Below are 24,079 nucleotides of genomic sequence, written 5' to 3'. Positions count from 1 at the left end.
GAAGATCATGTTCTTTCCTTTGCTTATCCATTTAACCGGAGTGTCATGCCCACTTTTCAAGTTCTTCCCATTCTGTCAAGTTTTGCCTCCCTTCTCAACCGGAGTGCTGTCTGAAATCTTTCTTACCCCTTGTGCCATTCTTTCAATAGTTCCGGAGTTAGTGTGTTGTTCATTTCATCAAGTATCTTCTCATCTTGTCAAGATCATGTTCAATTCCGTCCACTTACAGTCGGACTGCTGTCCAGATTATATCATTCTTTTTCCCTCTCTATCTTGTTTTAACCGGAGTGTTGTCGTAATTGATCTTTATCGTTCCTTGTGCATCTTGTTTCTACCAGAGTGCTTGCATGTACTTCTTGTACATTAAAACCCTTTTCTTATGTCTTTCAACCTACAAGGTTCTTGTAATGTTCCTTGTTCCTCTTTTCCAACAGAGTGTTTTCAACTTTGTTCATCTTCGCTGTATTCTTTCTTTCAATTTATTCAACCTCTCACGGTTCTTTGGTTTCACTCGTTTGTCAAAGAAGCAACTTAGTTTTACCTCTTCTCTTCCTCTTTCGTTTCTCTCGGTGCCATTCTAGATCTTGGGACGAGATCCTCTCGTAGTGGTGGAGTGTTGTGACGCCCCAAGACCGGAGCTTCAGATGCCTTCCAGGGTTTCCGAGATTCGTTGTGTAAATTGTTATTGCTTGTTGCATTCATCATTGCATCATGTGCATTGCATCATGTGCATTGCATCATGTCATCATGTCTTTAATCTTTCCAACTCAACTAAATAAACCGTATGGATCTTTGATCCATTTAAATTGAGGGAAGTCACATGGTGGTTTCTCTTTAAAACATACCCTCCCGATATTTAGGGAGCTATTATAAAATATTTCATTGTTTTGGAATCACCCATGAACCCACTTGCATATTAAATCCCTTGGCCTTTTCTTCTTCAACTTTCGACTCTCTAGCCTTGCCAATAATTCTTTTACCATTTTCCGGAGCTCTACCAAAATTCTCAACATTTTTGGATACTCCAAAAACCTCGTCCTAGTTCAAACCCATTTGAATTAAATTCAAATGAGTTTGAATTTAATCTTTAAATCCTGGCCATTTCTATATTCGCGGAATGAGCACATTTTTGTGAGTCTGGGGAAATTATCCCCATGCGCAAATCCTTTCTTAACCCTCTCCTTTTCCTCTCTCTACTTCTTTTATGCTAAAGGAAACGTGAGGGAGAGAGGGAGAGCCTGCGCCGCCGTCCACTTGGGCCTGACCAACCAGGCCGACCGACCCACCAGGCCCATCCCTAGGCCCAGCCACACCCCTGCTTAACCCTAGCCACCTCTCCCCCGATCCCATCCTCCAGCGCCGCCAGCCTCCCTGTCCCATCCTCCCGACCCGCTTCCCCGCGAGGCCATCAGCATTGCCGTGCCCCTGCTGCCTCCCTTCCTTGGCGACCTCGACCTCCATGCCTCGCCGACCTTCCTCAGCAAGCTGCCGCCGTGCCTCCTCGCCAAATCCCCGTCGCTCGAGCGCCCGAGGAGAGGAGCTCCTCGAGCACCCGCTCCCGCAGCCGTTGTCCTCTGCGCCCAGCAGGAGCCCTCGCCGTCTCCCGTCGCCCTCGCCTGCGCCCCTCGTGCCTCTGCCTCGCCATGGAGCTCCGCCACCCATATCTCTTCCTGTAGCACGCTGTCGCGTCGATGCTCGTGGACCCCACTACCCGCCCGGCGTGCCGGAGGCCCCTGGCGCGCCCTGGTGCCTAGTGGCCCCCATGGGTGTCCCCTCATGCCCTCCAGATGCCTCATGGGTGTCTTCCTGCCAGAAAAAAATTTCCAAAAAGTTTCATGGCATTTGGACTTCGTTTATTATTGATATTCTACAAAGTAAAAAGCAAGCACAAAACAACAACTGACACTTGGCACTATGTCAATAGGTTAGTCCCAAGAAATTAAAAGTTGCAAGTAAATGTATATAAAATATCCAAGATTGATAATATAACAGCATGGAACCATCAAAAAATTACAGATACGTTGGAGACGTATGAGCATCCCCAAGCTTTATTCCTGCTCGTCCTCGAGCAGGTAAATGATAAAAATAGAATTTTTCATGTGGTGTGCTGCATAACATGTTCATCATATTCTTTTCTTTTGTAGCATGGACATCTGGATTTAGATGATTCAAAGAAATAGTCTATAATTGACATGAGGACATCAATGCTCAAGCATATCAACAAGCAACCATGTTTTTCAAAATATCAATGATAAAGAAATCTATCCCTAGCCCATTATGATCAAGCATTGATCCATTCATGAAACACACTCAAATATTAGCTATATCCAATGCACAAGTATGATAATAGTGTTCCCTAGTTGGTGATTTGTAAGAGAAGATGGAGACTCAAATAAAAATAAAAATTGCATAAAAGTAAATAGATAGGCCTTCGCAGAGGGAAGCAGAGATTTGTAGAGGTGTCAGAGCTCAAAGCTTAAATTGAGAGATAAAATTGTTCTGAGAGGCATGCTTTTCCTGTCAAAGAAAACGACCGAGAATTCGCAATATCTTCCATTCTAGATAAATCATAGGCGGTTCCCAAACATAAAATTAAGTTTATTTCCTTTTCCACCATTCTTACACAATCCATGGCTATCCGTATCCATGAGTGCCTTCCATACCAACAGTTTCTAAGGAATTTATTGTTGACAACATTTTTTTTCGTTTCCGAACTGGGCATCCTTATTATCTGCCACACTCTTGTGCAATGACAAGTGAATAAACACTCATCTTGAGAATAATCTTCCGAGCATGGAAAATATTAGTCACCCCCTGCTGCTTCATGAGCGGTACGGTCAAACAACAAGGAAATTCATTTTGAAAATTAGAGTTGGCACATACAAATTTACTTGGAACGACATGGAAATACCGCATATAGGTAGGTATGGTGGACTCATTTGGCACAACTTTGGGTTTAAGGAGTTGGATGCACAAGCAGTATTCTCACTTAGTACAAATGAAGGCTAGCAAATAGATTGAGAAGCGACCAACCAAGAAACAAAAACAAGCATTACACATAACTAACATTGAATAATGCACCACAAGTAGGATGTGACTTCATTGCATAACTATTGACTTTCTTGCGTAGGGAATCACAAACCTTAACACCAATATTCCTACTAAAGCACAATTACTCACCAAGATGACTCACATATTACCATCTCCATATCTCAAAAACTATTACAAGGAATCAAATTTATAATATCCAATGATCTTCATGAAAGTTTTTATTATTTCCGCCTTCAATATCTATCACTTCGGGGCTAGATTCATATTTTTCCAATTCTACTAACAAGCTATCAAACAAGTTTAAGTGAAGCACAAGAGCATAAATATTTCTTTAAAATTTTCATCGCTCAAAATAATCTAAGTGAAGCATGAGAGGATATTTCTTTAAAATTTGACTAACTCTCAAAATAATCTAAGTGAAGCATGAGAGCATTTCTTCCAAATTTTACTAACTATCAAAATAATCTAAGTGAAGCATGAGAGAAAAATTTCTTCAATAATAAAACCACCACTGTGGTAGAAAAATAAAAAATACTATATAAGTGAAGTACTAGAGCAATTCCATAGCTCAAAAAATTTAAGTGAACCACAAAGAGCAATTCTAACAAATCATAGCATCATTATGGATCTCTCAAATAGGTGTGTCCAGCAAGGATGATTGTGACAAACTAAAAAGAAAAACAAGCAAATACTCATATAATACAAGACTCCCCAAGCAAAACTTATGATATGCAACGAATAAAAATATAGCTCCAAGTAAAATTACCGATGGTCATTGGAAGAAAGAGGGGGTGCCTTCCGGGGCATCCCCAAGCTTAGTTGCTTGGTACTCCTTGCATATTACCTTGGGGTGCCATGGGAATCCCCAATATTAGGCTCTTTTCACTCCTTATTCCTTCATCCATCGTGATCTCACCCAAAACTTGAAAACTTCAATCCCACAAAACTTAACAAAAGCCTTCATGAGACCCGTTAGTATAATAAAATAAATCACCACTTTAAGTACTGTTGGAAACCCATTAATATTTTATTATTGCATTATACCTACTCTATTCAAACTTTACATGGCTTATACCCCTTATGCAATCCATAGATTCATCAAAATAAGCACACAATGCAAAGAAAATAGAATCTGTTAAAAACAGAACAATCTGTAGTAATATGGACTTAGACCATACTTCTGTAACTCCAAAAATTCTTAGAATTTAGGACAATGTAGGAAATTTGTATACACTCATGTGTAAACACTACAAAAAATACACGTCCGTGATGATGCGTGTTTGTTACAGTAGGTCACGTTTTCTTTCATGCATGTACATCCATGACAAATTTATGACAGAATCAAGATAGTCATACATGTGCTGTCGTAGAAGTGTTCCATGACATTACCAAAAATTATCATCACGGAAGTTTCCATTTCCATGACGATAAATCGCGTGTCATGGAAGTGCTTTCGTCAAGGGTGACCGACACGTGGCATCCACCGTAACGGGACGCCGTTAAGCTATCGGGTCCGGTTTTGGATCCGATAACCCGCTAACAACCTGGACCAATGAGGATTTTCTGTTGGGGAACATAGTAATTTCAAAAAATTTCCTACGCACACACAAGATCATGGTGATGCATAGCAACGAGAGGGGAGAGTGTCGTCCACGTACCCTCGTAGACCGAAAGCGGAAGCGTTATGACAACGCAGTTGATGTAGTCATATGTCTTCACGATCGACCGATCCTCAGTACCGAACGTATGATACCTCCGCGATCTGCACACGTTCAGCTCGGTGACGTCCCGTGAACTCTCCGTAGAGCTTCAAGGGAGAGCTTCATCAGCACGACGACGTGATGACGATGTTGATGAAGCTACCGATGCAGGGCTTCGCCTAAGCACCGCTACGATATGAGCGAGGTTGATTATGGTGGAGGGGGGGCACCACACACGGCTAAAAGATCAATGATCAACTTGTGTGTCTCCATGGGGTGCCCCCTCCCCGTATATAAAGGAGTGGAGGAGGGGGAGGGCCGACCCTCTACTACGGCGCACCCTGGGGAGTCCTACTCCCATCGGGAGTAGGATTCCCCCTTCCATGTAGTAGGAGTAGGAGCGAAGGTAAGGGAAAAGAGAAGAGAAGGAAGGAGGGGGCGCTGCCCCTCCCCTAGTCCAATTCGTACTAGGCCTTGGGGGGGCACAACCTCTCCTCTCTCTTTCCCCTAAAGCCCAATAAGGCCCGTAAACTCCCCGATGAATTCCCGTAACTTCCTAGTACTCCGAAAAATACCCAAATCACTCGGAACCTTTCCGATGTCCGAATATAGTCGTCAAATATATCGATCTTTACGTCTTGACCATTTTGAGACTCCTCGTCATGTCCCCGATCTCATCCGGGACTCCAAACTACCTTTAGTACATCAAAACACATAAACTCATAATACCGATCGTCACAGAACTTTAAGCGTGTGGACCCTACGGGTTCGAGAACTATGTAGACATGACCGAGACACGTCTCCGGTCAATAAAAAATAGTGGAACCTGGATGCTCATATTGGTTCCTACATATTCTACGAAGATCTTTATCGATCAAACTGCATAACAACATACGTTGTTCCTTTTGTCATCGGTATGTTACTTGTCTGAGATTCGATCGTCGGTATCTCAATACCTAGTTCAATCTCGTTACCGGAAAGTCTATTTACTCGTTCCGTAATGCATCATCCCGCAACTAACTCATCAGTTGCATTGCTTGCAAGGCTTATAGTGATGTGCATTACCGAGAGGGCCCAACGATACCTCACCGACAATCGGAGTGACAAATCCTAATCTAGATCTATGCCAACTCAACAAGTACCATCGGATACACCTGTAGAGCACATTTATAATCACCCAGTTACATTGTGATGTTTGGTAACACACAAAGTGTTCCTCCGGTAATCGGGAGTTGCATAATCTCATAGTCATAGGAACATGTATAAGTCATGAAGTAAGCAATAGTAGTAAACTAAAAATATCAAGTGCTAAGATAACATAATGGGCCAAGTCAATCACATCATTCTCTAATGATGTGATCCTGTTAATCAAATGACAACTCATGTCTATGGCTGGGAAACTTAACCATCTTTGATTCAACGAGCAAGTCAAGTAGAGGCATACTAGTGACATTCTGTTTGTCTATGTATTCACACATGTACTAAGTTTTTGATTAATACAATTCTAGCATGAATTATAAACATTTATCATGATATAAGGAAATATAAATAACATTATTATTGCCTCTAGGGCATATTTCCTTCAGTCTCCCACTTGTACTAGAGTCAATAATCCAGTTCACATCTTTATGTGATTAGTTCACATCTCCATGTGGCTAATATCCAAAGGGTTTACTAGAGTAAATAATCTAGTTCACATCGCTATGTGATTAACATCCAAAGAGTGATCATGTTTTGCTTGTGAGAGAATTTTAGTCTATGGGTCTGCAACATTCAGATCCGTGTGTATTTTGCAAATTTCTATGTCTACAATGCTCTGCACGGAGCTACTCGAGATAATTGCTCCCACTTTCAATATGTATACAGATCGAGACTTAGAGTCATCTAGATCGATGTAAAAAGCTTGCATCAACGTAACTCTTTATGACGAACTCTTTTATCACCTCCATAACCGAGAAATATTTCCTTAGTCCTCTAAGGATAATTTTGACCACTGTCCAGTGATCTACTCCTAGATCACTATTCTACTCCTTTGCCAGAAAGATGCTAAGATATACAATTGGACTGGTAAATAACATAGCATTGTTTATAGAACCTATGACTGAGGTATAGGGAATGAGATTTCATTCTATTACTATTTTTCTGCTGTGGTCGGGTTTTGAGTCTTTACTCAACTTCACACCTTGCAACACAGACAAGAACTCCTTCTTTGACTGTTCCATTTTGAACTACTTCAAAATCTTGTCAAGGTATGTACTCATTGAAAAAACTTATCAAGCATCTTGATATATCTCTATAGATCTTGATGCTCAATGTGTAAGCAGCTTCATCGAGGTCTTTCTTTGAAAAACTCTTTTCAAACACTCCTTTATGCTTTTCAGAAAATTCTACATTATTTCCGATCAACAATATGTCATTCACATATACTTATCAGAAATGTTGTAATGCTCCCACTCACTTTCTTGTAAAAATAGGCTTCACCACAAGTCTGTATAAAACCATATGCTTTGATCACTTTATCAAGGCATATATTCCAACTCCGAGATGCTTACACCAGTCCATAGATGGATCGCTGGAGCATGCTCACTTTGTTATCACCTTTAGGATCGACAAAACCTTCTGGTTGCATCATATACAACTCTTCTTTTAAGAAATCCATGAAGGAATATAGTTTTGACATCCATTTGCCAGATTTCATAAAATGTGGCAACTGCTAACGTGATTCAGACAGACTTTTAAGCATCGATACGAGTGAGAAAATCTCATCGTAGTCAACACCTTGAACTTGTTGAAAACATTTTGCGACAATTCGAGCTTTGTAGATAGTAACACTACTATCAGCGTCCGTCTTCCTCTTGAAGATCCATTTATTCTTAATGACTCACAGATCACCGGGCAAGTCAATCAAAGTCCATACTTTGTTCTCATACATGGATCCCATCTCAGATTTCATGGCCTCAAGCCATTTCGCAGAATATGGGTTCATCATCGCTTCCTCATAGTTCGAAGGTTCGTCATGGTCAAGTAACATGACATCCAGAACTTGATTATCATACCACTCTGGTGTGGATCTCACTCTGGTTGACCTACGAGGTTCGGTAGTAACTTGATCTGAAGTTACATTATCATCATCATTAGCTTCCTCACTAATTGGTGTAGGAGTCACATGAATAGATTTCTGTGATAAACTACTTTCCAATAAGGGAGCAGGTACTGTTACCTCAGCAAGTTCTACTTTCCTCCCACTCACTTCTTTCGAGACAAACTCCTTCTCTATAAAGGATCCATTCTAAGCAATGAATGTCTTGCCTTCAGATCTGTGATAGAAGGTGTACCCAACTGCCTCCTTTGGGTATCCTATGAAGACACATTTCTCCGATTTGGGTTTGAGCTTATCATGATGAAACTTTTTCACACAAGCATCGCAACCCCAAACTTTAAGGAAGGACAACTTTGGTTTCTTGCCAAACCACAGTTCATATGGTGTCATCTCAACGGATTTAGATGGTTCCCTATTTAATGTGAATGCAGCTGTCTCTAATGCATAACCCCAAAACGATAGTGGTAAATTGGTAAGAAACATCATAGGTTGCACGATATCTAATAAAGTACAATTACGATGTTCAGACACACCATTACGCTATGGTGTTCCAGGTGGCGTGTGTTGCGAAACTATTCCGCATTGTTTCAAATGAAGACCAAACTCGTAACACAAATATTCTCCTGCACGATCAGATCATAGAAACTTTTTTTCTTGTTACGATGATTTTCCACTTCACTCTGAAATTATTTGAACTTTTTAAATGTTTTAGACTTATGTTTCATCAAGAAGATATACCCATATCTTACTCAAATCATCTGTGAAGGTCGAAAAATAACAATACCTGCCGCGAGCCTCAACACTCGTCGGACTGCATACATCAGTATGTATTATTTCCAACAAGTCTGTTGCTCTCTCCATTGTTCCGGAGAACGGAGTCTCAGTCTTGTTGCCCATGAGGCATGGTTCGCAAGCATCAACTTATTCATAATCATGTGATTCCAAAAGCCCATCAGCATGGGTTTTCTTCATGCGCTTTACACCAATATGACCTAAATGGCAGTGCCACAAATAAGTTGCACTATCATTATTAACTTTGCATCTTTTGGCTTCAATATTATTAATATGTGTATCACTATGATCGAGATTCAATAAACCATTCACCATGGGTGTATGACCACAGAAGGTTTTATTCATGTCAACAGAATAACAATTATTCTTTGACTTAAATGAATAACCGTATTGCAATAAACATGATCCAATCATATTATGCTCAACACAAACACCAAATAACATTTATTTTAGGTTCAACACTAATCCCGAAGGTAAAGAGAGTGTGCGATGGTCATCTTATCAACCTTTGGAATTACTTCCAACACACATCGTCACCTCGCCCTCAACTAGTCTTTTGTTTATTTTGCAACTCCCGTTTTGAGTTACTACTTTTAGCAACGGAACCAGTATTAAATACCAAGGGGTTTGCTATAAATACTAGTAAAGTATACATCATGTATATCAAATATACCTTTGTTCACTTTTCCATCCTTCTTATTCGCCAAGTATCTAGGGCAGGTCCACTTCCAGTGACCATTTCCTTTGCAGTAGAAGCACTCAGTTTCAGGCTTGGGTCTAGCTTTGGGCTTCTTTATGGGAGTGGCAACTTGCTTGCCATTATTCTTGAAGTTCCCTTTCTTTCCCTTGCCATTTTTCTTGAAACTAGTGGTCTTTTCAACCATCAACACTTGATGCTTTTATTGATTTCTACCTTCGTCGATTTCAGCATCACGAAGAGCTTGGGAATCGTTTCTGTTATCCCTTGCATATTATAGTTCATCACGAAGTTCTATTAACTTGGTGATAGTGACTAGAGAACTCTGTCAATCACTATCTTATCTGGAAGATTAACTCCCACTTGATTCAAGTGATTGTAGTACTCAGACAATCTGAGCACATGCTCACTGGTTGAGCTATTCTCCTCCATCTTATAGGCAAAGTACTTGTCAGAGGTCTCATACCTCTCGACTCGGGCATGAGTCTGAAATACCAATTTCAGCTATTGGAACATCTTATATGCTCCATGGCATTCAAAACGTTTTTGACGTCCCAGTTCTAAGCCGTAAAGCATGGTGCACTAAACTATCAAGTAGTCATCGTACCGAGCTTTCTCAAACGTTCATAATGTCTGTATATGCTCCTACAATAGGTCTGTCACCTAGCGGTGCATCAATGACATAATACTTCTATGCAGCAATGAGGATAACCCTCAGATCACGGAGCTAGTTCGTATCATTACTACTAACATCTTTCAACTTATTTTTCTCTAGGAACATATCAAAAATAAACAAGGAGCTACATCGGAAGCAATTGATCTACAATATAGATATGCAAACACTATCAGGACTAAGTTCATGATAAATTAAAGTTCAATTTAATCATATTACTAAAGAACTCCCACTTAGATAGACATCCCTCTAATCATCTAAGTGATCATGTGATCCATATCAACTAAACCATATGTTCGATCATCACGTGAAATGGAGTAGTTTTTAATGGTGAACATCACTATGTTGATCATATCTACTATATGATTCACGCTCGACCTTTCGGTCTCAGTGTTCTGAGGCCATATCTGCATATGCTAGGCTCGTCAAGTTTAACCCGAGTATTTCTGCGTGTGCAAAACTGGCTTGCACCCATTGTATGTGAACGTAGAGCTTATCACACCCGATCATCACGTGGTGTCTCGGCACGACGAACTTTGGCAACGGTGCATACTCAGGGAGACCACTTGTACCTTGAAATTTAGTGAGAGATCATCTTATAATGCTACCGCCGAACTAAGCAAAATAAGATGCATAAAGGATAAACATCACATGCAATCAAAATATGTAACATGATATGGCCATCATCATCTTGCGCCTTTGATCTCCATCTCCAAAGTACCGTCATGATCTCTATCCCCACCGGCATGACACCATGATCTCCATCATATTGATCTCTATCAATGTGTCGTCACATGGTCGTCTCGCCAACTATTGCTCTTGCAACAATTGCTATCGCATAGCGATAAAGTAAAGCAATTATTTGGCGCATGCATCTTATGCAATAAAGAGACAACCATAAGCCTGATGCCAGTTGCCGATAACTTCAACAAAACATGATCATCTCATACAACAATTTATATCTCATCACGTCTTGACCATATCACATCACAACATGCCCTGCAAAAACAAGTTAGACGTCTTCTACTTTGTTGTTGCAAGTTTTACGTGGCTGCTACAGGCTGAGCAAGAAATTTTCTTACCTACGCATCAAAAAGCACAACGTAGTATAGTGATTGCTTTTTGATCTTCAGAAAGAACCCTGTTCATTGAAACCGATTGAACTAAAGCTGGAGAAACATACACCCACTAGCCACCTATGTGCGAAGCACGTCGGTAGAACTAGTCCCGCGTAAGCGTACGCGCAATGTCGGTCTGAGCCGCTTCATCCAACAATGCCGCTGAATCAAGAATCAACTAGTGACAACAAGCAATATGTATATACCTGGCTCGGATGCCACTGTTGGGGAACGCAGTAATTTCGAAAAATTTCCTACGCACACGCAAGATCATGGTGATGCATAGCAATGAGAGGGGAGAGTGTCATCCACGTACCCTCGTAGACCGAAAGCGGAAGCGTTATGACAACGTGGTTGATGTAGTCGTACGTCTTCATGATCGACCGATCCTCAGTACCAAACGTACGACACCTCCGCGATCTACACACGTTCAGCTCGGTTACGTCCCGTGAACTCGCGATCCAGTAGAGCTTCGAGGGAGAGCTTCGTCAACACGGGCGTGATGACGTTGTTGATGAAGCTACCAATGCAAGGCTTCGCCTAAGCACCGCTATGATATGACCGAGGTGGATTATGGTGGAGGGGGGCACCGCACACGGCTAAAAGATCAATGATATACTTGTGTGTCTACATGGGGTGCCCCCCTCCCCGTATATAAAGGAGTGGAGGAGGGGGAGGGCCGGCCCTCTACTATGGCGCGCCCTGGGGAGTCCTACTCCCACCGGGAGTAGGATTCCCCCCTTCCATGTAGTAGGAGTAGGAGGGAATGAAAGGGAAAAGAGAAGAGAAGGAAGGAGGGGGTGCTGCCCCTCCCCCTAGTCCAATTCGGACTAGGCCTTGGGGGGGGGGCGCAGCCTCTCCTCTCTCTTTCCCCTAAATGCCAATAAGGCCCATATACACCTCGACGAATTCCCATAACTCTCCGGTACTCCGAAAAATACCCGAATCACTCGGAACCTTTCCGATGTCCGAATATAGTCGTCCCATATATCGATCTTTACGTCTCGACCATTTCAAGACTCCTCGTCATGTCCCCGATCTCATCCGGGACTCCGAACTACCTTCATTACATTGAAACACATAAACTCATAATACCGATCGTCACAGAAGTTTAAGCGTGCGGACCCTACGGGTTCGAGAACTATGTAGACATGACCGAGACACGTCTCCGGTCAATAACCAATAGCGGAACCTGGATGCTCATATTGGTTCCTACATATTCTACGAAGATCTTTATCGGTCAAACCGCATACCAACATACGTTGTTCCTTTTGTCATCGGTATGTTACTTGTCCGAGATTCGATCGTCGGTATCTCAATACCTAGTTCAATCTCGTTACTGGAAAGTCTATTTACTCGTTCCATAATGCATCATCCCGCAACTAACTCATTAGTTGCATTGCTTCCAAGTCTTATAGTGATGTGCATTACCGAGAGGGCCTAGAGATACCTCTCCGACAATTGGAGTGACAAATCCTAATCTCGATCTATGCTAACTCAACAAGTATCATCGGAGACACCTGTAGAGCACCTTTATAATCACCCAGTTACGTTGTGACGTTTGGTAGCACACAAAGTGTTCCTCTGGTAATCGGGGGTTGCATAATCTCATAGTCATAGGAACATGTATAAGTCATGAAGAAAGCAATAGCAGTAAACTAAAACAACCAAGTGCTAAGCTAACGGAATGGGTCAAGTCAATCACATCATTCTCTAATGATGTGATCCCGTTAATCAAATGACAACTCATGTCTATGGCTAGGAAACTTAACCATCTTTGATTCAACGAGCAAGTCAAGTAGAGGCATTCTAGTGACATTCTGTTTGTCTATGTATTCACACATGTACTAAGTTTCCGATTAATATAATTCTAGCATGAATAATAAACATTTATCATGATATAAGGAAATATAAATAACATTATTATTGCATCTAGGGCATATTTCCTTCATTTTCCACGTGTAAAATTCTCATTGGCCGAGGAAACACGTGTTGGCTCACCATTGGGACAGATGTCATTCATTCATTGGAGAAGAGGCACCTATGATACGTCGACACGTGGCATGACCCAACAGAGGCCCATTCCAGTGAAAAGGCCAGCTGTTTGACTTGGTCAAAAGGTAACGGGCCGGCCCACGGAAAGCCTGTTAACGGCCTTTTCGTATATAGCCCATTTACAGCTCGCTAACTCATGGCCCGTTACAGCCTATCCGAATTAAGCCCAATAGCTTCATATGGGCCTTCCAATATGATTCCAGCCCATTGTAACTTCCGGCCCATGTATGGCCCATGATGTCTTTCGGCCCATACGAGACCATTTGTAACTCTTGGCCCATTAACGACCCGTGGTGAATCTGGCCCGCAACAAACAGTGTACCCCTTTATACCCATTAACGGCCCATTATTCCATTGGGCCGTTTCCAACCCGTGTTATCTTACGGCCTTCTCAGGGCCCATTTATTCTTGGGATCATTTCCAGCATTCAGTTACTTACGGCCCGTCATTAGCCTTTTCTGCGTGTGGGCCAAATTCAGCCCGCGGTTACAATTGGCCCGTTTGCAGCCCGTTACTCCGATGGACCGTTTTCATAACGTCATCAAATACGGACGATTAACAACGGCCTATTATTGTCAGCCCATGAACGGACGATTCCAAATCTAGCCCGTTTATGGCCCATCATGCGGTCTGTTATTGGCCCATGTTTGGCCTATCGATCATACGACATGTAGAAGGCCCATTGAACCTATGACCCGTAGAAGGCCCATTGATGCTACGGCCCATAGAAGGCCCATTCTTTCTACAGCCCTAAGAAGGCCCATTGTTTCTACGGCCCGTAGGATGCCCATGGTAACTACATTAAATATGTAGCCCATGGTTATTGTGGCCTAGTTTTAAAAAATAGGTTATTGCGGCCTCTAGCAAACCGCGGAAAAAGAACTACACTGACTACAAGCAAACAAATAAACAAGACAACAAGGAAATAAATAAGCAAGCAACTTACGCTAGGCTATCACGGCTATTACACATATTACATCCACTGGGCATCAAAGTTCGCCACCAGTGCAAATATAGGGAACAAAGCAGCATATCATATACACTGGTTGTCAAGTTGGCGACCAGTGCAAATAAACGCCGCAACAAAACAAGTTCAGAACTGAAACCACTTCAAAAGAGCTCAAGAAACAATATCCTGGGTACCCACAATGCTGGCAACATGCTTATCAAGCTTATTAACTTTCTCTTGTTTGGCTCTTAAATCTGAAGGAAATATGCCCTAGAGGCAATAATAAAGTTATTATTTATTTCCTCATATCATGATAAATGTTTATTATTCATGCTAGAATTGTATTAACCGGAAACTTAGTACATGTGTGAATACATAGACAAACAGAGTGTCACTAGTATGCCTCTACTTGGCTAGCTCATTAATCAAAGATGGTTATGTTTCCTAACCATAGACATGGGTTGTCATTTGATTAATGGGATCACATCATTAGGAGAATGATGTGATTGACTTTACCCATTCCGTTAGCTTAGCACTTGATCGTTTAGTTTTCTGCTATGGATTTCTTCATGACTTATACATGTTCCTATGACTATGAGATTATGCAACTCCCGATTACCGGAGGAACACTTTGTGTGCTACAAACGTCACAATGTATCTGGGTGATTATAAAGGTGCTCTATAGGTGTCTCCGATGGTAATTGTTTAGTTGGCATTAATCAAGATTAGGATTTGTCACTCCGATTGTCGGAGAGGTATCTCTGGGCCCACTCGGTAATGAACATCACTATAAGCCTTGCAAGCATTGTAACTAATGAGTTAGTTGCGGGATGATGTATTATGAAACGAGTAAAGAGACTTGCCGGTAACGAGATTGAACTAGGTATTATGATACCCACGATCGAATCTCGGGCAAGTAACATACCGATGACAAAGGGAACAACGTATCTTGTTATGCGGTTTGACCAATAAAGATCTTCATAGAATATGTGGGAGCCAATATGAACATCCAGGTTCCGCTGTTGGTTATTGACCGGAGACGTGTCTCGGTCATGTCTTCATAGTTCTCGAACCCGTAGGGTCCGCACGCTTAAAGTTTGGTGATGATCGGTATTATGAGTTTTTGTGTTTTGATGTACCGAAGGTAGTTCGGAGTCCCTGATATGATCACGGACATGACGAGGAGTCTCAAAATGGTCAAGATGTAAAGATCGATATATTGGACGACTATTGTCGGTGTCAAAACCGGCGGATCTCGGGTAGGGGGTCCCGAACTATGCGTCTAGGCCGGATGGTAACAGGAGGCAAGGGACACGAAGTTTTACCCAGGTTCGGGCCCTCTTGATGGAGGTAAAACCCTATGTCCTGCTTGATTAATTTTGAAGATATGGGTGTTACAAGAGTAGATCTACCACGAGATCAGAGAGGCTAAACCCTAGAAGCTAGCCTATGGTATGATTGTATGTTGTGATTGTTGTCCTACGGACTAAAACCCTCCGGTTTGTATAGACACCGGAGAGGGTTAGGGTTACACAAGGTCGGTTATAAAGGAGGAGATATCCATATACGTATTGCCTAGCTTGCCTTCCACGCCAAGTAGAGTTCCATCCGGACACGAGACGAAGTCTTCAATCTTGTATCTTCATAGTCTAACAGTCCGGCCAATGGAGATAGTCCGGCTGTCCAGAGACCCCCTAATCCAGGACTCCCTCAGTATCCCCTGAACCAGGCTTCAATGACGACGAGTCCGGCGTGTAGTTGTCTTCGGCATTGCAAGGCGGGTTCCTTCTCCGGATACATTACAGAAGAAGTTGAATACGAGGATAGTGTCCGACCCTGCAAAATAAGTCCCACATTTCACCGTAGAGAGAATAATGTTTTTTCGCAGATCTAATTTGCTGGCTTGTTTTGATAGCATGACGTCATGTCATGGCCTGGTGACTATTCGAACCGTTTCTTTTAACGAGCCCCGCACATAACATGAGGCAGTCTTTCGACACGTCTTGTCAAAGCAGAGATCATGTCCCCTTATTACGGGATTCTCATCAATACGGGCGTGGGTAACCCAACCACGCCATCAATTGCACCGCTCGGGGGATAAGCGAGTTTTACTAGGCAAGTGGGGATGTTTAATTTTGTCCGCCCATATAAAGGGATAAGGATTCACCTTTCTATCCACGCCTTCTTCCTCCTCTGCTCATCCGCTCCCGCACACTCGAGCTCTAGCGCCCAAGCTCTCACTTCCACCTCAACCTTCTCCAACCATGTCGGGAGCAGGAGGCAAGTGGATGGTCTCCTCCGTCACGGAGGGAGACGTCAAGAAACTGAGGAGAGCCGGATACCTGCACGACGACATCGCGCACCGGCTCCCAGATGAGGGACAACTCATCCCCACCCCCAAGCCCCATGAGAGGGTGGTATTCCTCACCCATTTCCTCCGCGGACTAGGATTCCCTCTCCATCCCTTCGCCCGGGGGCTCATGTTTTATTACAGCCTGGATTTCCATGATCTAGCCCCAAACTTCATCCTCAACATCTGGGCGTTTATCGTCGTGTGCGAGGCCTTCCTCTGCATCAAGCCCCACTTCAGCTTATGGCTGAAGACCTTCAATGTCAAGCCGAAGGTAGTGAGCGGCCGCCAGGCGGAGTGCGGAGGCGCCATGGTGGGAAAGATGCCCAACATCACATGGCTCGAGGGCACCTTCGTGGACACCATAAAGGGGTGGCAATCGAGGTGGTTCTATATCACCGAGCCGCGCGACCCCGCATGGCTAGCGGTCCCCGAGTTCCGATCTGGCAGCCCATGCGGCTCACCTCCTGGAAAGAGAAGGGCCTATCCTGGGGTAATTCAAAAGAGCTGATCGGACTCCAGTCATGTATTCAGAACATGGTGGGATAAGAAGCTCAAGCTTGTCAACATAGTCCAGGTTATGCTCGTTCGCCGGATACTCCCTTGCCAACTACGGGAGTTTACCTTGTGGGAGTTCAATCCGGCGCAACACCAAATTCTGAGCAGGCTCTTCGACACGACTCATGAAGATGCCTGGAGGGTGCTGTTCAAGGGCGCCGCAGTCCCTTCCCCCATTACTGAGGATCGTAGATTCAGCGCGAAGCGCCACGCTAGTGCGATAAGTTGTTTTACCTCTTACAGGATATTTGTTATATATATATAGATTGGCTCTATGCGGGATCTAAACTCCTGTAATTTTGACAGGACTGGCAGAAGATGGCCGGACAGATCGACTGTCCGGCTCCCTTGCCCGAAGGCCCCGCAGACGCTCTTCTGATGAAGATGCTGACTCCGGCCCCTTATAAGGTGCCGGAGAAGACCAAGAAGGCCAAGGGAGCTCGAAAGAGTTCCCAACGCCAGGCGTCGTCGGACTCACCGTCCGATGACTCTGCGGTGCACTCTTCCCTCGAAGACGAGGAAGAGGAAAAAGAGGCTCCCCCACCGACTGGGGGAGACAAGAAAAGGAAGGCCGCCCCAACTGGGGAGGCCGAAGGGTCCAAGAAGGGAAGGACGCTCCTTCTGGACAGCTCCACCGCCGCCGACGAAAGTGAAGACGAGTGGTTGCCCAGGGGCAAACCCCAGGGGAGATTGTAAGTGTTCGGATACCAAAGTAACCCATAGGATTCCTTTGTCGCATTGCTTTACCCAACGCCGAACTCAATTGTACAGGCCGCCCAAGCCAATATCGAGGTATCCTCGGACGGCTCCCTGGGCTCGTCAGACATGGATAGCGATCCAGTCCCGACCGCCACCTCCCCTCATCCAGCCGATGATGCTGAGGTGCTGTCTCAAGAGGCACCAGATCAAGGGGGGACAGTCCCGGAGGCGCCTCAAGGCAACCTTCCGGACTCCGAGAGCCGAGGGGACGGGGTCCCCGAGAGCTCCGAGTTCGGCCCTTAGCCGAACACCGCGCTAGACCCTCCAACGGATCCGAGCTCGGGCAGGTGGTCCCCTTCTAAGAAGGGTGAGACACCTGTGCCGGTGACCTCTGTCCACCCAGAGGCGCCGAACACTATGCTGGAAGCGCTTCGCAGCGCTTCCATCGAGGAGGAGCACCACACTATCATGAGTGCGGTGATCAGAAGGTTCAGTCCGCCAAGAGCGGATTGACTGAAGCCTGTACTAGCCTTCTAACAGGCTTCGAGGTAAGTGTTTTAAAATGTAGTAGAAGTGTTACCGCATAGACAGTAGCCCCTGATGCTTTGTTCGGTGTTCACAAAGAAAAGCCGAACAGAGGATCAAATAATATCACAGGAGTCTAATATAAGTATGTCAATATGCATGTGCAGGCTTCGCTGCTGGCGTCCGCCGTACTAACTGCGGAGGTCGCCGTACTGAAGGAGGCCCTCGAGGGGTCCCAGAAGGAGCTCGGCCTTGCGAAGAGGCAGCTCGAGGAGAACAAGGGTAAGTGATACCCCGTCTATAGATGAGAAAAAGGACGCGATTGCTAAAGGACAGGATCGTTGTATGTTTGCCAGGGGCCACGACCAAGGTGGCGACCCTGAAGGAAGCGCTGTCCCAGGCCAAAGAAAAGGCGGCCCAGGAGCGCACCGAGCGAGAGAGGCACGTGGCTCGGGTGGGCGAGGTGCAGCAAGAGCTCCAAGCTCTCCTGACGAAGCACGAGGTGTTGGAGCTTGACTTGAAGACGAGAGAGTCTGAGCTTACCGCGGCCCGTGAGAGCGCGAAGAGTGCCAAGGCCGAGGCCCAGAAGGCCCTTCAGGAGATCGATGCGATGAAGAAGATAGCGGCGGGTAAGGCTTTCTATATGCAAAGCAAGCATGCAACGGTGAATTACCGATTACTTACCCGAATCCGGAGCTCTTCAGGAGCATTCGCAGATTTGCCCCGCAGTGTGTCCGATGCCGCACTATTCTACCAGGCCGAGGACGGAAGCTGGACGGAGAAGCTATTCTGGTCTCAGTATGCTGAGGCCGAACATCCGGTGCCAATGAGCGACCAGCTGAAGTAGATGGCCGAGCTACATAAGGCGGCCGATCAGGCCATGAAGGGCTTCATAATCCGGTTGTGGCCTGGCGACGCCCTTCCGAACAACTTCTTCGGCCTGGTGAGGCGGCTTGTGGATGCCTGCCCACGGCTGGAGGTCATCAAGCGATCCGTCTGCATTGAAGGTGCACGCTGGGCCTTCGCCCGTGTGAAAACGCAGTGGGTCAAGCTAGACGCCGTGAAGCTTATCAAGGAGGGGCCGCCGGAAGGCAAGGAGCACCGACACCCCGAGATGTACCACGAGGGTGTTTTGCCGGGCGCCCGTCTTATCGCGGATGAGTGTTCACAAAATGTAATATTTGAATGAGACTTGCTTGTTTTTTATCCTGTGTAATGAAAACTTGTTTCATATGCGCTATGCAACACTTGTGTGAATTTAAAATATTACCTTCTGTTTGGCTGTTTATCCAATCTGAGAGATGGCTAGTCCTCGGCTTCTGTCCCCATACCACGAGTGCTGGGGTGTTCGGGATAAACCTGAGCACTGTTGTTCCCATGTTTGTGTCCTTCGAGGTAGGTGCTCAGCACAACGAACAAGGCAACCGGATTAATAATGTTTTATCACTCTCACTTAGCCATAGAATTCTATAATTTTAAATTTCGGCGAAGTCCCTGGTATTCGGAAGGCCGAATTCGGGGCGCGATACACGCCTGTAGGCCGGACGGAGCCGGCCCTTCGCCCTAAGCGGCATAAGTCTTTAGGGACTCGAAAAACCACGCCGAACAGCGACCAGTCTCTCGCCTTATCATGACAGTCAGTTTTAGCTCTCTCTACTGAGGTGCTCGGCCCGACAGAACCGGGGCACAATCACAGTAGTTCTCCTAGTGCTACCTTAGCCGATAGAGCGGAACGTAAGGTACCAAAACATAGGAGTCGGGCAAACCCAACATTTGACCAAAGACATGATTCGGAGCTGATGCATATAATGCTATAAGTTCGGGGTGCCGCACTTGTGAAAGTGTTTGGACTTTTCACACCATATTGTGGGTATGTAAGCCCCTGGTGCATTGGCCGTACCAGAGTGTACGGTTGCTAGGCGTCATTAATGAACACATAGATATGTATACACATAACAAAAATGCGATAATAGTCGTAATGTCATGCATTGTATATTAAAAAATTGCATTAAAGCAGAGTGATACAGATAGTGTAATGAGCAAAAGAGTAGGACTATGTCCCTTCCAAGGGCGAGTTGAGGAATTATATGAAATCTGTAATCCACCTGGGAATTCCGTAGTTGTCAGCCTCCTTGGTTGCTGTATCATGTGTTCGGCAATAGAGCTGCCGGACCGTGTTTCCAGAGATTGAAGTCCTGAAAGGAAAAGAAAAATAACCAAACGGGAAGCCCCTGGTGCGGTTTAGGCTGCGTTTTGGGGCGTGCCGTAGTTGTGCCTCCCCCTCCCCATCTGCGCCCATGGTATTTTTAATGCGTAATTATGTACGCGCGGCATGAACAACGTCGTTGGGCTGGGATTGAGGTGGCCGTCGTATTGCTACGCGAGCTCAGATCGTGCCATACGGTCTGTTTGCCGATTGCCCCGAGCGCGCTTGAAGGTGTCCGGGCTTTGAAACGCCAAACTGGTAGATTGCCTTGAGAGGCTGCTTTGCGCTTCTGCTGCGAGGGCCAAGGTGTGCTCCTCTATTCGAAGAGAGCGCTCTGTGTTTCCATTGACTATAATAACGCTGCGAGGTCCTGGCATCTTTAGCTTGAGGTATGCATAATGTGGTACCGCATTGAATCTAGCAAATGCGGTTCGTCCGAGCAACGCGTGATAACCAATGCGGAACGGGACTATATCGAAGATTAACTCTTCACTTCGGAAGTTATCCGGGGATCCAAAAGACCACTTCCAGTGTAATTGAGCCTGTGCAGTGGGCCTCTACGTCTGGAATGACGCCTTTAAAGGTCGTCTTTGTGGGTTTGATCCTTGGGGGGTCTATACCCATTTTGCACACTGTGTCCTGATAAAGCAGGTTCAGGCTGCTGCCGCCGTCCATAAGGACTCGAGTGAGGTGAAATCCATCGATGATTGGGTCTAGGACCAGTGCGCGAATCTGCCGTGACAGATACTAGTGGGGTGGTCCCTACGATCGAAGGTGATCGGGTAGGAGGACCAAGGGTTGAACTTTGGGGCGACTGGCTCCAACGCATATACGTCCCTGAGCGCACGCTTCCGCTCCCTCTTGGGGATGTGGGTTGCGTATATCATGTTCACCGTCCGCACTTGTGGGGGAAACCTCTTCTGTCCTCCAGTGTGCGGCTGCCGGGGTTCTTCCTCATCATCGCTATGCGGCCCCTTGTCCTTGTTTTCGGCAATTAACTTGCCGTCCTGCTTGAACACCCAACAATCCCTGTTGGTGTGATTGGTTGGCTTGTCTGGGGTGCCGTGTATTTGACACGAGTGATCGAGTATACGGTCCAAGCTGGACGGACCCGGCATACTTTGTTTGAATGCCTTTTTCCGCTGACCGGGTTTAGAGCCTTTGAATCCGGCATTGACTGCCGTATCGTCAGTACTTTCACCGTTAATGCGGCGTTTATGCTTGTTGCGACGTGACCTGTTGTTGCCGTCCTTGGTATCTGAGGTACTGTGGTTCTTTGATATGTTGTTACTGCAAGCCAACCAGCTGTCTTCTCCCGCACAAAAGCGGGTCATGAGCGTCGTGAGGGCTGCCATAGATTTAGGCTTTTCCTGACCAAGGTGCCGGGCTAGCCACTCATCTCGGATGTTGTGCTTGAAATCCGCTAAGGCCTCCACATCCGGACAGTCGACGATTTGGTTTTTCTTTGTAAGGAACCGAGTCCAAGATTGCCTGGCCGACTCTCCTGGCTGCTGAATTATGTGGCTCAAGTCATCGGCGTCTGGTGGTCGCACATAAGTGCCCTGAAAGTTGTCGAGGAATGCGGCTTCCAGATCTTCCCAACAACTAATGGAGTCCACTGGCAAGCTATTAAGCCAATGTCGTGCTGGTCCTTTGAGTTTTAGTGGGAGGTACTTGATGGCATGTAAGTCATCACCGCGGGCCATGTGGATGTGAAGGAGGAAGTCCTCAATCCATACCGCAGGATCTGTTGTGCCGTTGTATGATTCAATGTTTATAGGTTTGAAACCTTTTGGGAATTGATGTTCCATTACTTCGTCTATGAAGCATAAGGGGTGTGCGGCGCCTCTGTATTGGGCTATATCACGACGCAGCTCTTATGGGTCCTGCCCGCTGTGTTCGGCCCGGCCGGATTTGCTTTTACTGTATCCGGCGTGACGTTTACCGTCTCGTAGAGTGGTGCGCCCTCGTGATCCGTAGATCGATCTTGAGTGCTTTGCTTTGTCCTCCAATATGTCTCGCAGGTCCGGCGTATCTCCCCATGCCTTTTTATTTGGATGGCATTGGGGTGGAGGCTGAGCTTTCAGCAGGAATGCCTCTCTATCGCGGCCACGAGGTGGCCGGTCAGCCGTATCATACGCTTCTTCCTCCAGTCGGGGTAGTAACCAGCATCTTGGGTAACTCTTGGAGGGACGCTCGAGTTTATATTCCTCGGCTGCGAGGAGTTCAGTCCATTTGTCAGCTAGCAGATCTTGATCAGCTTGAAGCTGCTGCTGCTTTTTGTTCAGGCTATTTGCCGTGGCCATAAGCCTGCGCTTGAAGCGCTCTTGTTCGACGGGATCCTCTAATACGGTGAATTCATCGTCGCCGAGGCTTGCCTCGTCTTCAGAGGGGGGCATGTAATTTTCATCCTCCTCCTCTCCGCCAGCCGCTCTCTCAGGAGAGCTGGCACCTTCATCCTCCTGATCTAACTCTTGCTGGAGGGGGTTTTCGTTGTCTTCGGCGCTATCCGGAGTGTTATTATCTCCTGCGCTGGTATCACCACTTTTGCTTTGGCGGGACTTAGAGCGGCGCCACTGACGTGGGCGCTTGGGTTGCTTCTTGGAGGGGTCATCCTCCGCTATCTCGTCGCCGTTGCCTTCAGTGGGTGTATCCACCATGTATATGTCATACGACGAGGTGGCTTTCCAGTGCCCTATAGGTGTTGGTTCATGTTCGTCTCCTACATCGTCGTCCATACCGTTGATGTCTTCGAAGTCGAAGTCGAGCATGTCGGTTAAATCATCGATAGTGGCTACAAAGTGGGTGGTGGGTGGGCGTCGAATTTCTTCGTCGTCCGCATCCCAGTCCTGTTGGCCATAATCCGGCCAGGGCTCTCCTGACAAAGAGATAGACCTTAGTGAATTCAGAATGTCGCCGAAGGGCGAGTGCTGAAAGATATCCGCGGCGGTGAATTCCATGATCGGCGCCCACTCGGATTCGATTGGCAGGGGCGCGGATGGTTCGGGGTCTGGAAGAGAGTCCGGCACCTTGGAGTCACGGGCTGCGCAGACAATTATGCTGGTGTTTGGCTCGATCGCCGTCGAGACTGCAGCCCCTGAGGCGGTGTCTAGCCACCGGTCCTCGATTGGCGTAGTTGGCTCTGAGCTAAGGGTCGGAGCTGGTGTGGGTGGGGCCTCTGGAGTACCGTCCGGTGGCAGAGCTAGGTCATGCCCATCGAGACAGTGCGGCACGCCCGGCTGTGGCTAGAATCCGTTGAATATCAAGTCTCCGCGGATGTCGGCCATGTAGTTCAAACTTCCAAATCTGACCTGATGGCCAGGGGCGTAGCTTTCAATCTGCTCCAGATGGCCAAGCGAATTAGCCCGCAGTGTAAAGCCACCGAATACGAAGATCTATCGGGGGAGAAAAGTCTCACCCTGGACCGCATCGCTACCGCTGATAGTAGGTGCCATCGAGCCTAACGGCGACGACACAGAGGAACTCTCAATGAAAGCACCAATGTCGGTGTCAAAACGGGAGGATCTCAGGTAGGGGGTCCCGAACTGTGCGTCTAGGCTGGATGGTAACAGGAGACAAGGGACACGAAGTTTTACCCAGGTTCGG

Source organism: Triticum dicoccoides, chromosome 2A (assembly GCF_002162155.2).
Source record: "Triticum dicoccoides isolate Atlit2015 ecotype Zavitan chromosome 2A, WEW_v2.0, whole genome shotgun sequence".
Lineage (NCBI taxonomy): Eukaryota > Viridiplantae > Streptophyta > Magnoliopsida > Poales > Poaceae > Triticum > Triticum dicoccoides.
Note: the sequence above shows the minus strand (reverse complement) of the source record.